The 25,980-nt window shown below is 37.7% G+C and overlaps 1 pseudogene; it reads right to left on the reverse strand.

Annotated features, from left to right (window-relative positions):
• Positions 1-11,633: 11,633 nt before the first annotated feature.
• On the reverse strand, positions 11,634-24,615 carry LOC131900182 (peroxisomal biogenesis factor 19-like; annotated as a pseudogene).
• Between the last annotated feature and the right edge of the window lie 1,365 nt (positions 24,616-25,980).

The following is a 25,980-nucleotide window of genomic DNA, read 5'->3' on the forward strand; positions in this document are numbered from 1 at the left end:
ATGTTAAAGTTAAAACCTTCCTTTTAGACAAAAAGGGGAGGTGCTGTGGGATGTTGTTCTGTATGCTGTGAATGTGTGTTGCTCTGACTGATTGATAAATAAAATGCTGATTGGCCAGTAGCCAGGCAGGAAGTATAGGTAGGATAAGAAGACAAGGAGAATTCTGAGAATAGGAAGGCTGAGTCAGGAGTCACCAGCCGTACACAGAGGAAGAAAGATGACAAGGCAGAACTGAGAAACCGTACCAAGCCACATGGCTAAATATAGATAAGAATTATGGGTTAATTTAAGTGTAAGAGCTAGTCAGTAATAAGCCTGAGCTAATGGCCTTACAGTTCATAATTAATATAGCCCTCTGTGTGTTTATTTGGGCCTAAGTTGCTGCAGACCAGGCAGGACACAGGAAAACTTCCAAATACAATGGATTACTGCCAGGATATTTCAGACACTACTGCATCTATAGGGTTATTATTCCATGCTAGTTTTTTTTGTGTTTCATAAACATCATAGCTAGGGAGGACTGTTGGTTTCTTCCTTCCTTTTGAAGCTTACATGGTGCTTTCTGGTACCATGAAAGCTAGTCCTCATGGAGAAGGCTTTCAGGTCATTCTGTCTTAGGGACTTCTGGGCCTTGATTCTGAAATGCATAGTGTCTATTACAATAGGGTCTTATCTTATACCTCTGGGGATCAACCAAAGGCAGTAGTAATAACTCATAATATTTGAGAGTCTCTTAGACAATCCTGAACAACAATCCAAAAGAGGGCTTCTCAAGTTCAGTGTTGGAGTTTTTGTTAGGTAGTTTTTGGGTCTTGGTAAGAGCATTGCCAGCCCAGATGAGAAAATTCATTCAAACTACATATGTATATAGACTTATGTGTATTATGCTCTTTAGGTAGTTAATATTATAATTTCTTATGACTTTTTCAGACATCCTTATTTTCATTCACCCTCCTCTTCTCTTCTATATTTATTTCCTTCCCTTTGCCTTTGTTGTTGTTTGTTTTTACTCTTTTCTGGAGGGCTTGCTACGCAGCTACCAAATAAATACACAGAGGCTTTTTCTTACTTATGAATGCCTAGCCTTAGCTTGGCTTAGTTTCTTGCCAGCTTTCCTTAACTTATTCCAACTACCCTTTGCCTCTGAGCTTTTTCTGTCCTCTAACTTCTGTAAATCTTACTCTTACTCCGTGGCTCACTGTGTAGCTGAGTGGCTGGTCCCTGGAGTTGTCCTCCTCCTGTGGCTGCTAGATCTTAGCTCTCTCCTCCTAGTTTTCTCCTTCTATATATACTCTCTGCCTGCCAGTTCTGTCTATCCTCTCTCCTGCCTTGCTATTGGCCAGTTTATTGGACCATCAGGTGTTTTACACAAGCACAGTAACACAACTTCACAGAGTTAAACAAGTGCAACATAAGCAAAAGTAACACACCTTAAAATAATAATCTACCACAAGTAAGCATTTCCCCATTTCCCTGACCAGATCACTTATACCTTCCTGTTACTCTCTTTTGTTCTCCAACCCCTATCCTGGCAATGGTCCCTTTTTACTCTCTTGATTTCTACAGTTACTCTCATGTATGTAAACACATCTGAAGATTTGAACCTAGATGTCTCTGATAAGAGAACATGGACATTTGTCATTTAGGAACTGTTTACCTCACTCAGTATAACCTTTAATAGTTTCACTCATTTTCCTCAAAGCTCATGATTGCATTTTTCTCTACAGCCTAAATATATATGTATAGGTATAGCTACCACATTTCATTATTCATTTTTCAGCTGAAAGACATTTAAGTTGTCTTCATTTCCTAGATAGAACAGCAATGATCATGGCTGATCTAGTATCTACAGAGGAGGATGTTGAAGTCTTTTCTTATTTTAAAACTGTTTAGTGTCTCCTGTATTTCTTACATTTCCAGTGAATTTTTGGATCAGCTCTTCAGCAGGCCAAAAGGGAAAGACATTTTGATAGATGTAGCATTAAATCTAAACATAATTAGGAGACCTGTCAGTGTGATAACAATGCTAATTGTTTTTAGTTGATGAATTTGTGTGTTACCACTTTTGCTCGAGTTATATTTATTTTTTCTCAGTGATGTTTTTAATTCTTATACTTCTTTTAATATTGCATGATATACACATAGACCTATTAAAAGGAAGGTTTTATTGTTCTAATACTGACTTTATAGTCTATAAATTTAGTTGTCTAACTTTATTTAATTTTAGTAGTTTTCCAGTGTTTTCTTTAAACTGTAACCCAAACAAATAGATTTGCTTCCTTTCTGTCTCAATGCCCCTTTTCTTTTGCTAGTTACCATGGTGAGATTTCCAGTACAGCACTGAATAGAAATGGTGCATTGAATAGAAGTGGTGAGAGACAATATTCTTGCATTGTTCCTGAACCTAGGGAGTAAGTTCTGTTCTATAGTATTCATTATGATGGCAGCTATATGCTTTCAAAGATATCCATTTATAGCATTGAGAAATTTCTCTTCTATTTCATATTTTTATTTTTAAAAATCATGTAAGTGTAAATTTTTAAGATGCTTTCTTTGTATCTGCAGATACCGTGTGTGTGGGTTTTGTTCTGTATTCTTGTACCCTAGTGTACTGTATTGATTTTATGTGCTATAACAACTCTACTAGTATAATCTCATTCATTTTGTATAAAAATTTTATATATGATTGGAATTGGTTTGGTAATATTTTGTTGAGGACTTTGGTATCAATATTAATAAGAATTATAATTCCATATCTTGATATTCTTGTTAAGAATCAATAGATGGATTTTAGACTATGAAATTCATCTCAATGTCACATGTATCTATTATAGGCTGTAAGAGACAATATTTGTTTCCAAGAGTAGATTGGTTAGTGTCCCCTTTTCTCCTACTCCTCCTCATTTTGGGGAGGAGTTTGTAAGAATTCATATTAATTCTGTTTTACTTATTTGGTAAAATATCTCAGCAAAATCGTCTGGTTTCAGAATTTTCTTTAGTGTAAGCTTTTGGATTATAGATTCTGTATCTACTTTTAGTAGGTCCATTGAGATTTTCTATATCTTTTTTGAGACCGTTTCAGTAGTTAATTTTTATTATAGGGACTTGTACATTTCCTGAGTTATCTAAATATTGCCAAACAGTTGTTCACAGTACTACCTTATAATCTTTTTAATTTCTGGAAGGTAGATCTTCTCTCTTATATTCTTGGTAATTCTAACTAAAGTTTTCTCAGTTTTTATCTGTTTCGACATCAACAATTGTTTTCATTGATTCATTCATTGCTTTTCAATTATATATTTCATTTATATATTCATTTCAATTATATCTTATCTCACTCTTTCTCTTTGCTTTAGACTGAAATTGCTTTTACTTTTGAGTTTCCTGTGATAGAAGGATTTATTGTTTTTAACTATGGACATTCATAACTAAAAAAATTCAAAAAATAATATTTTGATAAATATGGTGTATTTTAATGTTTGTTCATCTCAGGGCACTTTTAATTCCATCTTTAATTATAATGGCTCACTGAGTACTAAAGAATGTAGTACTTAGATTTTACATATGTGTTAACTTAAATATTTTGTTATGGGTTTCTTTTTCATTGCTTTGCATTGTAAGAATATAACTCTATATTATTTTAATCCTTGGAAACTTATTAATGTTTGTGCTATGGTCTGGCCTGGAACATGGTTTATATGGGAGAAAGCCCTTTGGATAGTTGAGAATGAATTTGTGTTGCTATTAGGCATAAATTTTTCATAGATTTCATAAACATTTCATAGATTTATACTAAGTGTGGTAGAATTAGATTGCTGGTCAGTTCTTTTACTTCTTTGTTGATATTCTTCCCCTTTGAACTATTCTTCATTTAAATCGGACTGGTGAAATATCTATTGTTTATACTCTGATACTCTTATTAAGTACTATAAGTATTTTTGAGCTCTCTTGTTAGGTATATTTTAATATAATTATTATACCTTGCTTATGGATTTGCCTGTTTAACTATGAAACCTAATTTTGATGTGTAATGTTTTTTCATGTAAACTGTTATCATCTATAATTATTAATTAAAGCTATTTATAATTATTTTTGTAGATATAGAAACTGAAGAACTTTTGTTATGAAATTCCAGGACTAGGTACCCTGTATAAACATAAGGACCTAAGTTCAATCTCTAGAACCCAAGAAAAAAGCCAGGTATCATGACATGTGTTTTTAATCCCAGCTCAGGGGAGGTAGAGACTGACAAATCACTGGGGCACATTGAGCAGTCAGCGTAGCACAATCAGGGACCTGCAGGCCAGTGAAAAATCCTTGTCCAGAGGAATATCTAGATTGGCCTCTGGCCTCCACACACATGTGTACACATGTACAGTTTCACACATGCACATGTGCACACACATACACATTAACAAGAGCATACATGTACACAACTACATGCATGGACTATTTCATCTGCACTGTAGACACAAATTGTTTAACTTCTCTATACATGATTCACAATTATCTTTGGGAGCATCATAGTGACAATGTCAAAGTCACGATCTAGTATTGTACTAATTATAGCTGCTAGTGTGTCATGACTTGTTAAAGCTGGTTTAAATTAGACAACTAAGCACCTCTGTTCTTACCCCTGCATCAGGTTGCAAATGTTCCTAACTTGAAATGAGTCTAAGTTGGAGTATTCATACGACACAAGTAAGCAAAGTCTACAAATGACTTTTTTCTTTACAACTATTTTGTAATTACACTGCCAATCATTGATGGCTTGTTTGCATTTACCTTATAATAAGTCTAGTTTTGTTAGCTGGCACAAAGTTTAATCTCCTTTGAGAGTATTTATTTTTGCACTTGTATTTATATTTTCAAATTCTTAAGTGGTTTTGTCAAAAATATTCACACTTCTTTGTTGTTAGAAATATGGAATTATTAAATTCTTCAAGTCATAAGTAATCTGTACATTCAAGTTCAAGGTCAGAATACCTGCTTAACTAACATTTGACCAACAATCTCATTTTCCTGTTTTCATTACCTTTGGTGATGAAATTTTAACATGACAAGACAGAAATTAATGTTCAGACCCTTCTTACACATAAGGGTTTTAGCTGAACTAAATGGATATGTAATTATTTGTCTTCTGGCTGTTTGCTTACTTTCTAATAGTTGCAAATGTACAACAACCATCTTCCGGAAAGCATAAAGTAAATATTTAAGTTGGATGTCTGGTTTTGAATTATAACCAAGTGAAAAAGTAGCCTGTATTCACATTCCTAGATTCTTGTTAAGTTCACTGAAAAGGAATATTTATTAAAGTTGATATTGGGTTCTAACCTTTATTGATAAACCTCAGCCCAACAAGGATTGATGATGACTGAGTTACAAAGTGCTCCTTCAGCATTCAAAATGGAAATGCTGACTGTGTGTGTCTGTAGGACAGCTAGTTTAGCAGGTGTGGCACAGCTGTAGTTCACGAGACAGGAATGCAAGCATTTGAAGCTGAAAAAATTATTGTGAATTTCATAGATATTTATGCATGGAACATTCCCTTTCCACTTGGAACTTAGGAACCTGTTTCAGGAAAGCAGATACCATTTCCTAGATGATAATGAAAAATAAATTAGAAGAGTAATTTAAATATCTTTTGCTTTGTGAAAAATAATGTGATTTAAAGTATATGGCTATATCTATACTATATTGGCATTTTTCTAGCTCCATAAAGCTGCATCTCCCTTTTTTTCCTTAAATGGTTAAAATAAATTATTTCTTCTAAATGATAAGTTGAATCTATTTTCTGTTAAAAGTATTTGTGATTGTATTACAATATTTTCTATAATTATCATTTCTTAACAGTAGGGTCTCAATGTATCCCAGTCTCACTTGGAACTCATTCTGTAGCTCAAGCTGGTCTTTAATTCATGGCAATCTTCCTGCCTCAGTATCTTAAGTCCTAGGATTCTAGGCATGGGCTACTATACCTGGCCATTTTTCACTTTAATATTAAAGTCAAATTGCTCCACCAGAGATTGATTTATTGTGTTCCTTCTTTTCTTTCTCTGAGAGTTTTGAAAATATTTCCCACCTTTAAACTTTTACATCCTGCAAGTATGTGTCATTATGATCCCTATCTCAAAGAAGAGGGGTTTTAGCTACTTGACCAAGTGATAAAGCTAAAATAGATGGTGCTATTGGGATTTTGAACAGTTTGTCTTCAGGATATATACTTTAAAACCTTTTTCTCAATTTGTGTCCCATGGGCCAGAATTATTTGACTTTTGTTGGAAATGCCATTTTTGTCCTACCCTATACTTGCTGAGTCACAATATGCATTTAACAGAATGTTCCATTCTCATATGTACTCATTTGTACTTTAAAATTTAAGAAGTCACAGACAGAAATGTGAACCCAGTAACCCAATACACGTATTTCTCATTTTTAAATGAACAGTATACTATACCACCAGATAAAAATGTACCTAAGAAAATTAAGAAATCAAAAGTTTCATATATCTAAACTGCAAATTGCTGTGAACCCAGGGGCTAGAGAGATAACTTAAAAGTTAAGAGCACTACTGTTCTTCCAGAGGACCTTGGTTCAATCCCCAGAATCCACATTGCAGCACGCAACTGTCTGTAACTCACACATATGGTGCACAGAATATATGTGTGTGTGTGTGTGTGTGTGTGTGTGTGTGTGTGTGTGTGTGTGCAAAACACATACAATATACAAATAATAATGAAAAAATACCTGAAGTCATGGTCAGGACACAACTATGTCTAGCTGGCGAATTCCCCTATGGATATTGAAATAGATTTCCTAGTATAAACCATAGGAAAAACTATAGATTATATGCTCCATGCCCATTGAAATTGAAGAAAAAAGCATGGTGAAATGAGCCAAACACCTTGTCTTTGTGTCTCAACAGGGACAAGGATTGAAAGGGGAAAGAATATAAAATTGAGATATAAAGTCATCCAAATATGAAGAGTTTGCGGTCATGGTTTTTATAATGTAAGATGTTCTCAGGAAATTATAAATAAAATAATATACAGGTTTTAAACCTTTTGCTTGTTTTAAAGTAACTCGAAGTGAAAAACACAGAAGAAGCATTCTTTGCCCATTTGAGATTACATTATGTTCCATAAAAATAATCCTCTGTATGTCTGTTAGGAAAGCTATTGAGAAAATCAGCTGTTTTGCTTTCTAGTAGGGAGGTTGAACTTAGAGGAGTACAGTCACCTCCATTGTCTGAGAGAATTAGGGTCTTAATGTGCCCCTTCTAGTGATGTCTGCAGATGTGAGTCTCTTTTAGCACTTAGCTGAAATTGGAAACACTCTAGTTTGATGAAAACCAGGAAGTAATTAAAGAAGAAATTTCTCCTCTATTGAAGTTGAGTGGCATTTCTCTAGGGAAGAGCACCAAGGGACTGGACGTGAGAAATTGAAAGACAAGGCTTTGTGGAAATGATTGGTCAGTGAGGGAAGAGAAAGCAAAAGGAGTTTGATGGAAGAATGTTCACATGCAATTCCTTCCATGTTTAGAAGAGTTTGTCTTCCATGATACAATGAAACAATCAAGTACAGTAAGCTCAGAACTTTTGTTGGCCCCACATTGTGTTAGTGTTTTGAGTTATACACAACCTCTGCATAAAGAATGAAATAAAAAGTTTAAGAAGAAATAAAAAACACAATCAACTAACCTGGGCTCATAAGGGCTTGCAAAGACTGAACTGAGAAGCAAGGAGTCTGTCCTAGACACTGCATATATGTTACAGTTGTGTAGCTTGGTCCTCTTATGGGACTCCTAACAGCAGGAACAGGAGTTGTCTCAACTCTTTTACTAACTTTTGGGAACCTATTCCTCATACTGTGTTGCCTTGCCCAGCCTTAATACATGGGAGGTGCTTTGTCTTACTGCAACTTGATATGCTGTGTTTTATTGCTACTCATAGGAGACCTGCCCTTTCCTGGATGGAGATGGAAGAGGCGGGGATTGAAGGATGAGAAGGAAGGAATGGAGGAGAGAAACTTGGAGGAGAGGATGGGGGTGAGGCTATGGCTGGGATATAAAATAAAGAGATGAATAAAAAATGTCATTGAGCCTAGGCAGGTCCAAGCCGCTTCCCACTGCACCTAGGCTGTGCAAGGCGTCACACCACAGGACCGGATTCCCAAAAGCCTGCTCATGTACCAGGGAAGGATCCCCATCCCCCTGCCTGGGTGCCCCCTGTAGCAGGAATCTTAAAAGTTCTTATTAATAAAATCAAACCTGAGGCCAGTTATTGGGGTGAATACTGGAAGATCAGAGAAGCAGAACAAGCCACAGCTACCACACCTTGCCAGTTCCTCAGCTGATCCTGTTTCCTCAGACTGGAAGCTTCTGTGTCCTCATCCAAAATGGATCTCAGCTGAACTGCTGTTCAAAGCCTGAAAGCTTAACCAGCCAAATGCTTCTAGTTTCTGGCCCTCGTGTCTTATATACCTTTCTGCTTTCAGCCATCACTTCCTGGGATTAAAGTCTCGCTTTCTGGGATTAAAAGCGTGAGTCACCATGCTTGGCTATATCCTTGAACAGATGGATTTCTGCCTCTGGAATGCTAGGATTAAAGGCGTGTGCTACCACTGCCTAACCTCTATGTTTAATATTGTGGCTGTTCTGTCTCTGAACCCAAATAAGTTTATTAGGGTGCACAATATTTTGGGGAACACAATACCACCACAGCCCCCCAAACAGTTCGAGCTAAACAACTGTCCTCTGTACCCAGAGGGCCTAGTCCGGGCTCTGCTGACTCCCCATGGGAGACCTTGATTTGGGGGACGTGGGGATGTGGGGTGGTTTGGGAGAGAGGGCAGGGGTGGGAGGAGGGAGGAAGTGGGATCTGTGGGTGGTATGTAGAGTGAGTAGAAAATTTCTTAATAAAGAAAAATGAAAAAAAAATAGAAATAGAAAAAAGTCATTGAATTTTAATATGAATTTGATCTGAAGGAAACTGGAGCAGCAGAAACTTTCTCCCAGTTATTTTTCATATACTTCACTAGAATTGGGGATATAAATGGATCAGGAATCCTAGCCAATAAGTAAGTGGGGTTACTATGTATTGAAACCAGTGATAATATCTACTTCCCAGAACAAAATAAACTGAGTAGTTTTATGACTGATTAGCCATGTGAATGCTATCAAGAAATTAAGATATGTGTTATAGTCACTTTTTGCTCATATCTCAAAAGTCATTTTATATCACTACAAACCTTCAATTTATTTAGAAAATATATTTATTAATTTGTTGAGAATTTTATACATACACATAATGTATTTTGTTCACATTCATACCCCTCTCCTCCCCATACCTCCTACCATATCCATTCTCATCTCCCTACCCCCACCCAACTTATGTCATCTTTATTTTTTTCAATAACCTACTGAGTCCAATATACTCATCATCATTTTGTCTGAAGTGAACTCTTTCAACTAATTATCATTCAGAAAAGAATACATAAACAGTACTCTAGAATCTTAAGGTAGATGGTTCCCTCTTGTCTTCAGCTTTGCTATAATCCATATCTGAAATGTCAACCTCATTCTCATGTGATAAAAAGGTTAGTTTCCAGCTTCCTACTATTGGAAATATTTCTAATAATTTCTAATAATAATTCTAATTGATATATTTTAGTCTGTTTTATGGCATATTAATGTCCATCTTATGGGATCCCTAGTAAAGAACACAGACTAGCAAATAGAGTTAAACAGCTTGAGATATTAAATGGGTATTATATTACACTTGCTTTGTTTATGTTATTCTTTGTACAGATTGGTCAAGTCTACTGTCTTGTTTTCCAAGCTGGGTTTTATTTGATTTATTCAGTTTTTCTTTGCTGAATTGTTTTCAATACTTTTTTCACTAATAGCACCAATTTTCATACTCAGTTTGCTGATGTGGACTATCCTCTCTGAATCCTAGGTTGAATTCATCTACTTACTTATATCTTCTTTGAGATCTTGATCATTTTTACTGGTAAACCTCTGAAAACTTTACTGGTTATTTTCTCTATTTTGGTAATTTTTTTAAAATTCAGTTATGACATTGGGGGGGTGGTCTTGTTGCCTTTCTTTCTATGTTTCCTGTATTTCTTTGTTCCATGATTTTTATGTATTCCTTGAGAATGTCATACATTGTTGCTGGCTCTGCAGCTGGGATCCCACTGTCTCTGATCCCAGGGGCAGGGAGTGAATAGATGCAGAACCAAATGGCATGGGCTCTGGGAGTTTGTAAGCAATCTCCTTTGTTAAACAAAGGACTGAGGTATTTATGTGTGTAGTTTTGGGCAGGCTCTGTTTCCAGCTGAGGTGGTGTTTCAGGCTCCTCTGCGTCAATACATGTTTTGATCATATTCTTTCACTTCTTCCAATTTCTTCTATTTCTGTGTTGTGATTTTTCTGTTTGTTTGGCTCTGTCTTCAGTTTTTTTGGGCATCTTCTATTGATAAGCCTGCTCTTGTAGACTCAATTTGCAGTAGCACTGAAAGAAGAGAAATACCATGTGATATAGTAACATCAAACTGTATGATTCAGAAATACATCAAAAATTCTGTTTTCCCCCTTGTTTCTTAATATTTATTAGATACTGCCTTATGGAGCTTGCAGGGAAAAGACTCAGGCTACATAGAGAATTCTAGGGAATCGGATATCTCACATAAGTCAGAATATATCACGGTGGAATAGCCAATCATTTACCAGATTTGACATTACAATTATGTGTTTGCCATGGAGGAAGGAATGGGTCCGGTGAGAATGATACAGGACTAGATGAAAGGAAACAAGATTGCCCTTCATCTGTCGTAGCATAGGTTTATAATGACTGAACTAAATGATTTTAAAAGGGGGGAGAAAAGAGAACAGCTGGGGGCAAGGAAGATCAAGGGCTAGATTCAACCAAATCATACAGAATTGTAGAAAGAATAAAGGTAGAACTTGAGTCCTCAGGAGGAAAGTGGGAATAAGGCTACAGCATCCATGGATGGGAAAAACCCAAGGCTTCTCTTCCAGGCCAAATGGAGGAGGGCAAGTGCAAACTTTCTTCCCCTTCAGAGATTTCAAAATGGTCTCTCTGAAAGCAAGGAGCAGCATGATAATAAACCTATAACCCCAGCCCAGACTACATTTCTTCTCATTCCTAGATGCCTTGTCCAATAAAAGCATAGAGTCCTAGGATTCAGTGCCTGCTCTACAGACCCAAAAGAGAGAGTAGAAACAGCAGTACAGCCATATATAACATTGTTTTGGGGGAGTGGGAAGAAGTTAAATTCCCCCAAAAGGATGCATTCCTTTGCCTGGCAAATAATTGGCCTGTTTCTAATAGCAGATACCATGATGGAGTAGTGCTTATAGAACAAATTCTCAGCTGATATGGTACAGTCTTGAATGAGATGTAGAGAGAGTTTGGAGCAGACAGCTTCCAGAGATGATATTTCTGCCTAAGTTCCCAGTGGTTCTGCTGAGTCCAGATATTCCCCATGGCAGAGACTGGGGGAAGAAAACATGTTGAGTTTCACATGATCAGACACTGTTTGCCATTGGCACCTGGTGGGCCCTATAAAATGAAGGCATCTGGATCAAAGTTGAGGCCAAGACACAGCTATCCAGCTAGCTCTTTTGGACGATGGCCCAAATCCTGTATCTAGCACCATCTTAACAGGAGCCCTGTGAGTAGCCTCACTGTCTGTGAGCATCGGTGCCTCAAACTGCTTACGTATTTCCTCATGACACTGTGTGGCTGCTGCTAACTTTCAAACTGCTCTGTAGGAATACATTCCTGGTGACTCTGCAATGATTCTGAATATTTTTCTGTGATTTTCTCCAGGGATAGGTATAGCACTTTCTTTGAAAGTAGGTACTGCATGATACTCTGTATGATGCGGAGAAGTTTCCATCATCCCTTTCATCCATATGCAGCCTTGGTCAGTTTGTCTTTTGACATGCCTGAATTTGGAAGGTCAGTGGCATTTTTGGCTTGCCCACTTAATGTCTCTTTTGCGAAAGAAGAATATCTGGTTGAGAATTTGCATCATTGCCCACTCTCCTGGCTGCCTCTCAGAGCTTTTGGTATTGTTTCAACAGGCGGGGCCCTTCTTCAGCCAGCTCCTTCATTGCCCTTTAAATTCCTCAGTTGCTTGAGAAGTCAGCTAGCTGTCAGACAGTTGATCATGGAAATGTTTCTCTTGGAAGGTAAAGAGTGCATCTTGGCAGTATCTCCTTGTGGTTTCTTCTGGGGCCCTGAATCATTGGGAGCAGGGAGCAGTGGAGGGGTTGACTTTATCAAAATCATCAAGGGCAACTGCCAGAATGCTCCTCCAACTCCTGGTCTGCTTTGATCCCAACCTTACATAGCAACCACCATCTTGCTGCCTTTGACTTGCGGTCACACCTAAAATTCTTTAAAATCCACTAATGAATCCCTGCTGATGATAATATAGAAAATGGTAAAGCAGATGCAGAATGGGTATAAAGTTAGACATTATTATATCTAAATGGGGAATTAGTAGATTATCGATATGGAAGCATATGGGGAAGGGAAAATTGAGCAAGGTCAAATAAATGAAAAGAAGAAAGAATGGAAATAATTGTTATGGAATGAAAAAGAGTTGGAGATTAGAAAAAAAATTCATAAACACTAAAAAAACAAAGAAGATTGCTCAATAATGAGAAAGTCTGAAAAAATATTAAATAAATGTAAGAAGGGGTTATAAAACTAAAACCATGAATAGTTTCCTTCACCTGTTGGTTGTTTTCTTGGCTTTCTTTAAGACATTTGTTGATTTTCTCTAATTTTTTGGTTGTCCTTTCTTCCATTTCTTTAAGGGAGTTTTTCATTTCCTCTTTAAGGACCTCTATAATCTCCATAATGTTAGTTTTAAGGTCGTTTCCTTGTGCTTCAGCTGCCTTGGGATAGTCAGGACTTGCTGTCATAGGATAACTGGGCTCTGGTGGTGCCATATTGCCCTGGCTGTTGTTGATTTTGTCTGGGATCAAGGTTTGGGATGATTAGTTCTAGTCCCTGATTTCTAAGTTTGTTTTTGTTGGATGGATGTTTTGTTCCTTGGTTTCTGGGGGTAATTAATATCTCTCAATATCAATGGACTCAATTCATAAAAAGACACATGGTGACAGGAATGATATAAAAACAGGATTCATCCTTCTGCTTCATTTAAAAAACACATCTCAATACCAATGATAGACACTACCTCAGAGTAAAGAGTTGGAAAAAGAATTTCTAATCAAATGGACATAATAAGCAAGCTGGTGTAGCTATCCTAATATCTAAAAAATAGATTTCAAACAAAAATTAACCAAAAGAGATGGAGAAGGAAACTGAGATTCCATCTTATACCTGTCAGAATAACTAAGATAAAAAACACAAGTGACAGCTCATGCTGGAGAGGATGTGGAGCAAGGGGAACACTCCGTCACTGCTGGTAGGAGTGCAAACTTGTGCAGCCACATTGGAAATCAATATGGTGGGTTCTCAGAAAATTGGGAATCAATCTACTGTTGTTTATTTTTGCTCTTTTTTTGGGGGGGAGCTGCTACCCAACTCCTAAATAAATCACACATACTGAGGGGCTTATTCTTAATTATGAATACCTGGCCTTAGTTTGGCTTGTGTCTAGCCAGGTTTCCTTAAATTAACCCATCTGTCTTTTGCCTCTGGGCTTTTTCCATTCTCTTACTTCTGTAAATCTTACTCTTACTCCATGGCTTGCTATGTAGCTGGGTGGCTAGGTAGCTGGCTCCTGAAGTCCTCTTCCTTCTCTAGCTACTTCTTCCTTCCTCTCAAATTTCTCCTTCTATATCTTCTCTCTGCCTGTCATCCCAGCCTATCCTTTCTCCTGCCTTGCCATTGGCCATTCAGTTCTTTATTAAACCATCAGGTATTTTAGACAGGCAAAGTAATACAGCTTCACAGTTAAATCAATGCAATGTAAACAAAAGTAACAAACCTAAAATAATACTCTACAACAATCTACCTCAGGACCTGGCTATACCACTCCTGGGCATATACCCAAAAGACACTCCACCATACCACAAGGACACTTGCTCAACTATGTTTATAGCAGCTTTATTTGTAATAGCCAGAACCTAGAAACAACCTACATATTCCTCAACTGAAGAATGGATAAAGAAAATGTGGTACATTTGTGCAATGGAGTATTACTCAGCTGTTAAAAGCAATGACATCTGGTACTTTGCTCGCAAATAGATGGGAACTATAAAGAAAACCTTGAGTGAGGTAACCCAGACTCAGAAAGACAAATATCATATGTACTTACTCATAAATGGATAATATCCTTGAAATAAAGAATAACCATGCTATAATCCACAGACCCAGAGAAGCTAAGTAACAAGGAGGGCTCAAGGAGGGGATGCATGTATCTCTCTGTGAAAGGGAAGTAGAATGGGCATTGCTGGTGGGGGGAGGGGCTGTAAAGAAAGGTAGGATCAGGTAGGAAGAGGAAGTATCAGGTGCAGGGAGGACAGAGGGAGAGGGTATTGTGAGAGACAACTGGAATCTGGGAGTATTTCTGGGATGAGCTAGAAACCTAGAGCAATGGAAACTCCCAGGAATCTATGAGGGTGACCCTACCTAAGACTCCTAGCAATAGGGATATGGATGGAGCCTGAATTGGCCATTTCCTGTAACCAGCCAAGACTTCCGGTGGAGGGACTGGAACACTAAACCAGCCACAAACTCTTCAACCTACAATTTGTCCTGCCTACAAGATGTACTGAGTTAAAGATGGCACAGCAATTGTGGGAGTGACCAACTAATGACTGTCCCAGCTTGAGAATAATACCCTGAGAGGGAGCTCACCCGTGAGAGCCAGGAATCAGAGGGTGGATACCCAAGAGACCTAGGATAGAACCAAACAAAATGGGTAAAAAAGTCAATGAAGTGATTCCTATTGATATTCTGCCATACACATAGACTGGTGCCTAGCCCAACTTTCATCAGAGAGGCCTTACCCAACAACTGATGGAAACAGATGCAGAGACTCACAGTCAAACATTAGGTGGAGTGTAGGCAGAAGTTTTCCTGTGCTCTGCCTGGCCCGCAGCAGCTTATAAAATAATTACTCAGAGGCTTAATATTAATTGCAAACTGTTTGGCCTATGGCTCAGGCTTATCATTACCTAGCTCTTACAACTTAACACAACTCATTTTTATTAATCTGTGTTTTGCCATGTGTTCTATGGCTTTACCTGTATCCCATTACATCTTGCTTCTCGAATGGTGGCTTGAAGCATCTCCTCTTACTCTGCCTTCCTTCTCCCTGTTTCTTTGCTTGGGTTTCCCACCTGGCTCTGTTCTGCCTTGCCACAGGCCATAGCAGCTCCTTTATTAAACAATGGTAACAATTCAGTGTACAAAAAGATTATTCCACAGTGGAGCTTGGTGAATTCTGTGAAAGAAGGGGAGGAAGGATTGTAGGAACCAGAGGAGTCAAGGACACCACAAGAAAACTCACAGAATCAACTAACCTGGGCTCATAGGGGCTCACAGAGACTTAACTGACAATTGGGGAGTCTGCATGGGACTGACCTAGGCCCTCTGCATATGTTAGAGTTGTGTAACTTGTCTTCATGTGGGACTCCTAACAGTGGGAGCAGGGGCTGTCTCTGACTGTGTTATCTGCTTTTGGGACCCTTTCCTCTGTACAGATTGCCTAGTCCAGCCTTAATAGAAGAGGAAGTGCCTAGTCTCACTTCAACTTGATATACCATGGCTGGCTGATAACCATGTGAGACTCTCCTGTTTCTGAAGAGAAAGAGAGAAGTGGATGAGGGGGGATAGGGAAGGTTGGTGAAGGAACTAGGAGGAAAGGAGGTAGGGGAAACTTTGGTTGGGATGTAAAATTAAAAAAAGAACAAAAAAATTAAAAACATGAAAAATACAATAATATAAAATCAAAATGGTCTTTAAAGTATAGTAGAGAGAAAAAGGGACTCATAAGTCATTTAAACATAAGGGGAGTGGGGTGGGAAGGCAGCACAAAAGAAAGAAAATATGCCTAGGAGGTGGCCATAGGTTAATGAACACCTTAAAAGGCAACTTAAGATCACAAGAGCTATGACTAAACTCTTTTTGTCTGAGAAAATTTTCCCGAGGAGACAGAACACACATATCTACTCACCTCAGAAAGAGAACCCATAACAGACCAGTGCAATTACTGCAACGAATTCCAACTTGGTGAAAAAGGAGCTTCTATTGGGTTTACTAATGGGAGTATGGGTGAGGGGAAACTTACAGGAGCAAGGAGGACACCAGAGAGCAGCTAAAGCACCAAAAATTTCACCTATACTTGGAAGCTATAACCCTCAAGAACCCTATACAAACTCCAGGCAGCTCAGGAGCAGTTTGACAGTCCAAGAATCTCTTCTCTGCAGTTGGGCTCTTCAGAGTCACCTCTTTTTGCAGTTGTTTACTCCTTTGTAAGGCTGGAGCAGACTTGGAGAATCTTGCAAGTTTCCACTTTCCTAGACACATGACATTTTGTTTGCCTCCAGAGTCGTATGTGCCTCTCCCCCCGAGGGAGGGAATGTTTCCATTTAGAAGAAACTGTTCTACAACACGCCCTTATTATTTTCTCTAGAAATCACTAAGTGCTGCCGCTATGCACATGGTTATAGGACCATTTACTGAAACGTGGGCAACCTATCAAGAATCTCAGTCAAACTGACTCTCATTCCCCTAGAAGCTGTTAATTATCAATAACTTCTCAGCTAGGGGTAGGATTAATGATTCCCCCATCCATGTATTAATTTTGGCTCAATTAATCTTTTCATTACCTGTGCATGCTGTTACAACACAGAGTCATATGCACAATGGCCCCGGTCAAAGTAAAGAGAATAAGAAATTGTAGGATGCTCAACCATAAACTGGGCATTAATTTCATATCTCCTGCCCTTAAGTCTCAGAGATCATCACAGAAAAAAGGGAAGAAAGATTCTAAGAGCTAAACATAGTGATGAACTGCTGTGTTTTCTTGCATGACAGGAACACTACCTAGGAATTCTTTATCTGTAAGTGAATTGTCTTTCAGTTTTGCTTTATTGTGCTAATTCACACTGTGATAGAATGAAAGGAAGCCTAAATTTGAAGCTTAAATCTTTTATTTTTATTCTTAATGATTTCACAAAGGAAACCTCTACAAGTTTTTTTATCCAATTCTTTGATTCTCTTTTTCAGAAACATTTTTTAATGATGACTCCTATCATGTCCTTCTCATTTCCATTGCATTTTCCTTATGCAATGTCCATTTTATGTTATTGCCTGTTTCTGTGAAGATATCTTTCATTTTCATTTCTACTATAGTATGACATTTCTTTTATGATGGTTTCACATTCCCATGGGAAGAAAGGAGCTCCCTGGATTCCAAACTCCCTGTAGCCTTTCTGTATCTCAAAAATGGAAAACAAAGAGTAAAGAATGGTGAAGGATTTACAAAAGTACATTTAAATTTTGGTAGATGGACAATGTAGCTAGGGAAAAATCCTTACGAATTAAAAACACTTCAATGGTACAGGCCAATATACAGGCTCATGTAAATATGAGATGGAATCATAAAATTGCAGAACTCTTTTCTAGCCCACACTTTACAGCCATATCAACAAAGCACTAAAGTAGTTAAAGTTGAAAAAGCTATAAAAAACAGACATTTCTGGTTACACTTCTATGGAAGACAAAAATTACGGGGAAAATATAAAATGATATTATACTAATTTGTGAGAACTACAAAAAGCGTGAACATAAGACACAATACATTTCCTAAACAGCTAAAATTAAGCCCCATTTGCCACAATTATTTCTGCTAATATATTTCTAGATTTCAATAAAAGTTTATAAGGAATGTGAGCAACATGAAAAAACAGAGCAAAGTTAATAAAAAGTGTCAGGCGATTCAAATATGACACAAATTTTGCAGTTATCAGACATCAAATTTAAAGTGAATATAAATACTTTCAGTTTTAAGATAAACATAAGCTATATGCATTTAAGGCAAAAAAGTAAAAGAGAACTTTTCTTGATGAAGGGTAAAGTCTACATTTATCTGTGATTATAAGCACAAATTTGTAGCTGGAGATTTCTCCAGTCCCTCTGGGGCCAGCAGCCACTTAGACCCAAGTAAACACACAGAGACTTATATTACTTATAAACTGTATGGCCATGCCAGGCTTCTTGCTATCTAGTTCTTATATCTTAAAATAACACATTTCAATTAATCTATAAGTTGCCACATGGCTTGTGGCTTACCGGTACTTTACATCTTACTTCTCATGGAGGCGGCACCTGCCAGCATCTCCTGACTCAGCCTTCCACTTCCCAGCATTCTCCTCTCTACTTATTCTGCCTATACTATACTTCCTGCCTGGCTACTGTCCAATCAATGTTTTATTTATTTATCAATCAATCAGAGCAACACATTCATAGCATACAGAAAGACACCCCCAGCACTTCCCCTTTTCTTTTTTCAAAAAGGAAGGATTTAATTTTAACATAGTAAAATTACATATAACAAAACAATTATCAAACAAGAATTACAGTTACAATATCTAGTTTATTTATAATATCTAGTCTATTTGTATTTGGTACAATTAAAGAAGATATCCTATCTATCCTAAATTTGTGAGTCTAATGTTTCATATTTAACTTATCTTTTATCATAACTAAGGAAATTGCCTGGCTACTGACCAATCAGCATTTTATTTATCAATCAATCACTCAGAGCAACACATTTACAGCATAAAGACATCTCCAGCACAAATGTTTATAGATTATTGTTTGGGATTATGCTATTTTAGTAAATTATAAATTGTAGATTCTTCTCCAATAGCCATGACTTCATTAGTATTGAGTACTTTGCTAGGTTTCCAGGACCAGGCATGGTTTTCCTTTTGTTGAGTTGATCTTAAGTCCAATTACAGAGCTATTGTTACTGTCATGGTATTTATACAACTACTATACCCTTAACATTATCATGGCATTTTGATCTTTGTTGTGGCTCATAAGAGTCACAACTGGGTAGGACTTTTGGTTGCTTCCCTCCTTAAAAGCTTGCATGACACCTTCTGGTGCCATGAAAGCTAGTCTTCAGAGAGGAGGCATTCAGGTTAGTTATAGCTCAGGGGTCTCTGGCTAGATTCTATTCTTGAAGTTCATGATATCTTCAATAATAGGGACTTACCTTCCACCCCTTGTGGGTAACCAAGGGTAACAACAATAAACTATGTTTTAGGAGTTGGAGTCCCTTATCTACAAATTTTCTGATACATTTAGCATGTAGTAACTATAAAAAACTAAGAAAGTAAAATGGGACTACTGGCAGGACAGGAGCATTGGGAGCAATAGAGGGGTAAATAGTGAAATAGATGTGACCTGATCATGGAAATGGGAAATCAGTGAAGGGATGTAAATACAGGAAAAGATGGGAGGAGAGTAAGGGAGACTATCAGGGTACAAGTGACCTGATAGGGGAAATGGAAAAGGGGAGCAGTCTTTAGGAAGAAGCAGAAAAGTGTGGGAGGAGAGTACAGGTCAATAGTAGGATACAAGTGGCCTGATAAAGGGAATGAAAAATGGGGTTGTCCTTAGGGAAAGGGCCGAAAATACAGAAGAAGGAGTGAGCTGGATAAAATAACAATAAGGATGTACTGTCCAAACATGAGCTGAACATCAAAGGACATGCCAAAATGAATGTGGAGCCGGGCAGCCATGGAGCACACCTTTAATCCCGGCACTCATGAGGCAGATGCAGGCAGATCTCTATGAGTTTGAAGAGAACTCTGGATCTCTATGAGTTCGAAGAGAACCAGAGTGAGTTCCAGGAAAGGCGCAAAGATACACAGAGAAACTCTGTCTTGAAAAACCAAAAAAAAAAAAAATCCAAAATGGATGTAGAAAAGCCTACAAGACCTCAACTCTACACAAAGAGCTATAGGCAACTGAGGAAAGCTTGGAGAGGCAGAAGTGGTCTTCCCTAAGGAAGAACATATGAACTGATTGACTGGTCAGAAGTGAACACTGACATACAAGTAACATTTTATGGACTGAGCAGGTTACATTTAGGAATATATATGTATATATGCATTCAATAACAATTCATGAAAAAAGAGGCCAGGAATTGGAGAAGAGTGTAAAGGAATATATGGGAGGGTTTTGGAGGAGGAAAGGGAAAGGAGGGAGATTGGAATTATACTATAATCCACCTAATAGACTAGATAGGGGATGAAAGCTGAGAGATGGAAACTCAAGGAGAGAATCAGCATGGAAATAATTATATCACTGATAGGTTCATCAGTAGCTTACTCACAGCCAAGAAAAAAAAATCGATGACTGTAAAGAAAGATTAATATAAGCTTACCAAAAATGCAGAGACCAAAAATAAAAAAATAGAAAACTGAATGAATATGAGAAATTATAAAATAATATAACATACATGATTAGAATACCATAAGATGAAAAAATAAAACAGAGGAAATATTTGAATTAATAATCCCTAAGAGCTTCCAGATTTAAGAATAGAACCAAAAGTACAGAATGAAAGAAACTAAAAAAAAAGCAAGATATGAAACTCAGGCGCACACACACACACACACACACACACACACACATACACACACACACACACACACAAACATACACACACAAGGTCTACCTACATCTAGTCATGTACTCAAACTACAAAATAACCCGAAGACAAAGATTATACCTTTAAAGAAGACACACAGTGACACCTTACCTTTAGAAGAATGAACATTTTTAAAGGTACATTCTTTTTTTATTAGATATGAGACCTGTTCCACAATAGAGATTTAATGTCCAATACTATAAACGTGGCCAAGAGCTCATGACTGGGGAGATAATAGGTCCTAGAAGGAACCTCTTGTTGTTTTATTAAGTGGTCATGCTGTCAATCTGTTTTGTAAATGTTTATGCTTATGCTCATATATTCGTGTGCCCTCAACATTGGCCAGAGATGCTTCACTTTGCAATGGGTAGTGGTTAGCATAGAAACTAATAAATCGTCAGAATGGTAAGTGTAAATAACACTAAGTGTTCATTTGTGGATATGTTAACTTTCCCAACATTCCATGATTCAAGGCTCAGGTAGCTTCAATGAAGAAAAGCAAATAACATAAGGGACAGAGGGAAGGAAGGAGACTTCCTGACCTGACATGATTGTTCCACACATCAACTCACAACATCTGTACCTACCTGTACAACATCAAGCCAGTGAAAATTCCAGCATGAGCAGAGGAGGGTCCCCTCAGGCATGACTCTATCGGAGGAGCTATTAGCAGACGATGGCTGCTGAGTGAGAGAAAATTTAGTCGCCTCTGGGGATGTGGCAGCTGGGATATTGCTCATGCCTAGTGGATGGCTACACACTAATGCAGATATGAACAACCCAAACTCAATTCCAGGAATTATTAATAATAATAAAAAGAAGACATGAAATTGAGGGAGATATAGGGTAGAGAGCACTAGGGGGAGTTGGAAAGAGGTGGTAATGAATTGATATGACCAATATACATTGTATGAAGTATAAGAATAAAATTTTATTTAAAAATACAGTATTTGTCTGAGACATAATCTCAAGCCATTGTCCAGGCTGTCTCATAGGACTTATTACATAACCTCAGTTGTCACTGAGTTTGCCATAGTCCACCTGAGTGGTGGGATTACTGGAGTAAGATACCATAACTGGATCACAGTCTTCTCATCATAAACTGTATGCAAGAAGACCTATTAAATGTTCTGAAATAAAATATGTAGAAAATATATTCAGTGAATTTACTACTCAAAAGTAGGGATCAGGCTATACAATGAGACAGTCTCAAAAAAATGAAGCAGTACTTGGTTGTGGATCTCTGCATCTGCTTCCATCAGTTACTGGATGAAGGTTCTATGATGGCAGTTAGGATATTCACTGATCTGATTACTGGGGTACGCCAGTTCAGGCACCTTCTCCATTATTGCTAGTAGTCTAATTTGGGGTCATCTTTGTGGATTCCTGGGAATTCCCTAGCACCCCTTACACCATAATGTCTCCCTTTATCAAGATATCTCTTTCATTGCTCTCTCACTCCTTCCCTCCTCCAACTCAACCATCTCCTTACATCATTTTCTCATTCCCCATCCCCTTCCTTATGTTGCCTCCCCATCTCCCATTTACTCATGGAGATCTCATCTGTTTCCCCTTCCCCAGGCTATCCATGAGTCCCTCTTAGGGTCATCCTTGTTTCCTAGCTTCTCTGAAGCTGTGGGTTGTAGTCTAATTATCCTTTGCTTTATATCTAGTATCCACTTATGAGTTTGTCTTTCTGAGTCTGGCTTACCTCACTCAGGATATTTTCTAGTTCCATCCATTTGTCTGCAAATTTCATGATGTTATTGTTTTTTACAGCTGAGTATATGTACCACATTTTCTTTATCCATTCTTCCATTAAGGGGCATCTGGGTTGTTTCCAGGCTCTGGCTGTTACGAATAATGCTGTTGTGAACATAGTTGAGCAAGTGTCCCTGTAGTATGACTGAGCATTCCTTTGATATATGCCCAAGAGTGGTATCATTGTGTCTTGAGGTAGATTGGCTTCCAATGTTCTGAGAAACTGCCACACTGATTTCCAAAGTGGCTGTACAAGTTTACACTCTCACGAATAGTGGAGGAGTGTTCCCCTTGCTCCACATCCTCTCCAACATAAGCTCATCAGTGTTTTTGATCTTAGCCATTCTGACAGGCGTAAGATGGTATCTCAGAGTCCTTTTGATTTGCATTTCTCTGATGACTAAGGATGTTGAGTAATTCCTTAAATGTCTTTTGGCCATTTGAGATTCTTCTGTTGAAAATTCTGTTTAGATCTGTAGCCCATTTTTAATTGGATTGTTTGGCATTTTGATGTCTAGTTTCTTGAATTCTTTATATATTTTGGAGATTAGCCCTCTGTCAGATGTACACTGACAAATGTGGAACCTGCATGGGACCAGACTAGGCCTTCTGCATATGGGAGATAGTTGTGTCACTTGGTCTGTTTGAGGGACTCCTGGCAGTGGGATCAGGATCTATCCCTGGTGCATGAGCTGACTTTTTGGAGCCCATTACCTATGGTGGGATGCCTTGCTCAGCCTTGATGCAGTGGGGAGGGGCTTGGTCCTTCCTCAACTGAATGTACCAGGTTCTGCTGACTTCCCATGGGAGGCCTTACCATTTTGGAGGAGGAGATTGGGGATGGGTGGGTGGGAGCTTGGTGGGGAATGGAAGGAGGAATGAGAGGGAGATCTGTGGTTGGTATGTAAAATGAATAAAAAGTTTTAAGAAAAAAAATAAAATTATTTGTAGAAAATATGTATATATTGGAACAAATAGAATGAACTTTATTTGCATATGTCATTATTGTCTAATGTAGAATGCCACAACATTTAAAATTTTTAGTTAAAAAACACCTCTTCTGAAAGTCATAGCAAATATAGAAAAGTTTACAGGATAACAAATAAATATAAATTCTCATGTGTTTCTATATATCTGAGTGATGAATTTATGGATTGCACAATGAGTAACAGTCTCAATGGCAGATAAACAAATTTTAGAGTATAAATTTCACAAAAAATTATAGGATCAATATGCAGAAAACCATTAAATGCAGATGAAAAGAATAGAAACCTTAAGTAAATCAGTGTGCACAAATTGGAAAAATCAGTATTATGATGTCGGTTCTCCCCAACTTCATACATTCAGTGCAGTCTTAAAGAAATTCCCTGCAAGCAACTTCACATATATTGAAAACTGATATTACAATTTATAAAGAAAGACTAAAGACTTGGAAGCACCTTGGAAGTACAAGGGTAAATAAAGTTTAAAGGAATAAAAGTACTTGATTTTATATAACATTTATTGAGTAATTTTGGTAATTGACAATTTCATACATGTATATGATGTATTCTGAATCCACTTACACCCACAAAATCTCTCTTATCTCAATTCCATCTTTATTGCCAGTCCCTTTTCTCAGGTTCATGAATTTTGACTTTGTTTTTGACACATCAGGTCATCTGTGTGACCACTGGATTGGAGCTATACATTGGAGTATGTGGGAGGTTACTGGTGGGTGCAAAACTGAAGGCATTTTCCCTAAACGTATTATTAGGTAAGCAGTGAATGGCTGGGCCTCCTAAGCCCCTCTTACACCTATGTCTGACTGTTGACGGCCCACTCTTGCTTTGAAGAAAATTTTCTTACAACATACTTTGGTCATATTCATTCCCTTAACCCAACCCCTTCCACAGATCCTCCACCCACTTATCAAACTTAATATCCTTTCCCTCTCTTAAAAATAGGAAAATAAAGACCAAATCTATACACATAAAACAAACAAATCAAAACAATGGAGGCCATTTTGTGTTGACTAAATATTCCTAAGTGTGCAGCTTGTCTTAGAGTGTAGTTAATATACCCAGTGGTCACTCCATTGAATAAGAGTGACTTTTTTCTCTCCCAGCAGTTATCAATACAAATAGCTTATTAGTTAGGGGTGAGACTTTGTACCCACTTACCTTTTTCCATGCTGGGACTTTCTGTGGTTTGAATTTATACAGATCTTGTTTATGCTGTCATAGTCTATGTAAGTTCTGATGTGCTCAATTGTTTCTTGCAAACATTGTTTCCTTTGAATTGTCCACTGCCTCTGGCTCTTATAATCTTCCTGCCTCCTACAGAGATCTTTTCTTCCTTCCTAAGCCTTGAGGAGAGGAATACGATACAGACATCCCATTTAAGGTTAAATATTCCAAAGTTTCTCACTTTCTGCATATTGTCCAGTTGTGGGTTTTTGCTAACAAATATCTGCTGCAAAAAGAAGCTTCTGTAAAAGGTTGGGTGATGCTCTGAGTTGATTCATTGTTGTGTTCATTTAACAAAATATAGTAGGCTTCCCCCTAAGACTCATGGTCTATGTTGTTTCAGGTTCTTGACCTCAATAACAGTGCTAAGTGTGAGTTCCATCTCTTGGAGCAGGCCTTAATTCAAATCACAATGTGATTAGTTACTTCCATAACATTTGTGCCACTATTGCCTTACTTGATATATCTTTTAGGCAGATTGCTGTTATAGCTCACAGGACTTGTACCTGGGTAAGATAGATGGTTCATTTCTCCTCCTATAGTGTGTATAGTACCTATGAATGCTAGTTCATAAGAGTGAAGTTTCTGGATATTAGTTACACCAGCTCAACTTTTCCATGTATGATGATGGAAGTATGTGGTGCCTTCAGGCATAGAGTCCATCAGGTTGTTGGAGGGAAACTAATAGCATTGAAAATAGGTTTCAGTGTTTTGGAGTTTGTCTATGGGAACCCTTGGGCCAATGACTAAAGAAGAGGCAAACCATTTCTAGTACTGGAGATTATATTTGGTAGTGTATCATGTCTAGTTATGGCATGGCATCTTCCATTAAGTGCTTATGCCATTTAATTCCTTTTATGTATGTATATATTTTAGGACACTTCTACAGTAGTGGATTTCCATATGGCTTTTCAAAAAAAGGTGTTTTAGTGTTAGTTATTCCTCCAAATAGGTCTATTCTTGTGCAGTCTCAAGGCAGGCCTCTGAAGCTGCTGTGAGTTTATGGATGGAATGACTGCACCTTGCCCAGAAGATGACATTTCACAGTCTTTTTTTTCTGTTTTCTGGCATTCTTTCTAACCCCCTCTTGTCCAATGTTCTCCAAGGGGATGGTATAAATGACATATTTAGGGCTGAGCATTCATCAATCATTCTCTGGACCTTGATCAACCTCAAGCCTCTGAATTATCTACTGGTGACTAGAAAGCAAATATTCTCTGATTAAGACTGAGGATACCATTCGTCTATTGATATAAACATAAATATTTAGATGTCAGCTTGGTCCTATGTCAATTTATCTGAAAAATAG

This window comes from Peromyscus eremicus, chromosome X, assembly GCF_949786415.1.
Source record: "Peromyscus eremicus chromosome X, PerEre_H2_v1, whole genome shotgun sequence".
NCBI classification, from domain to species: domain Eukaryota; kingdom Metazoa; phylum Chordata; class Mammalia; order Rodentia; family Cricetidae; genus Peromyscus; species Peromyscus eremicus.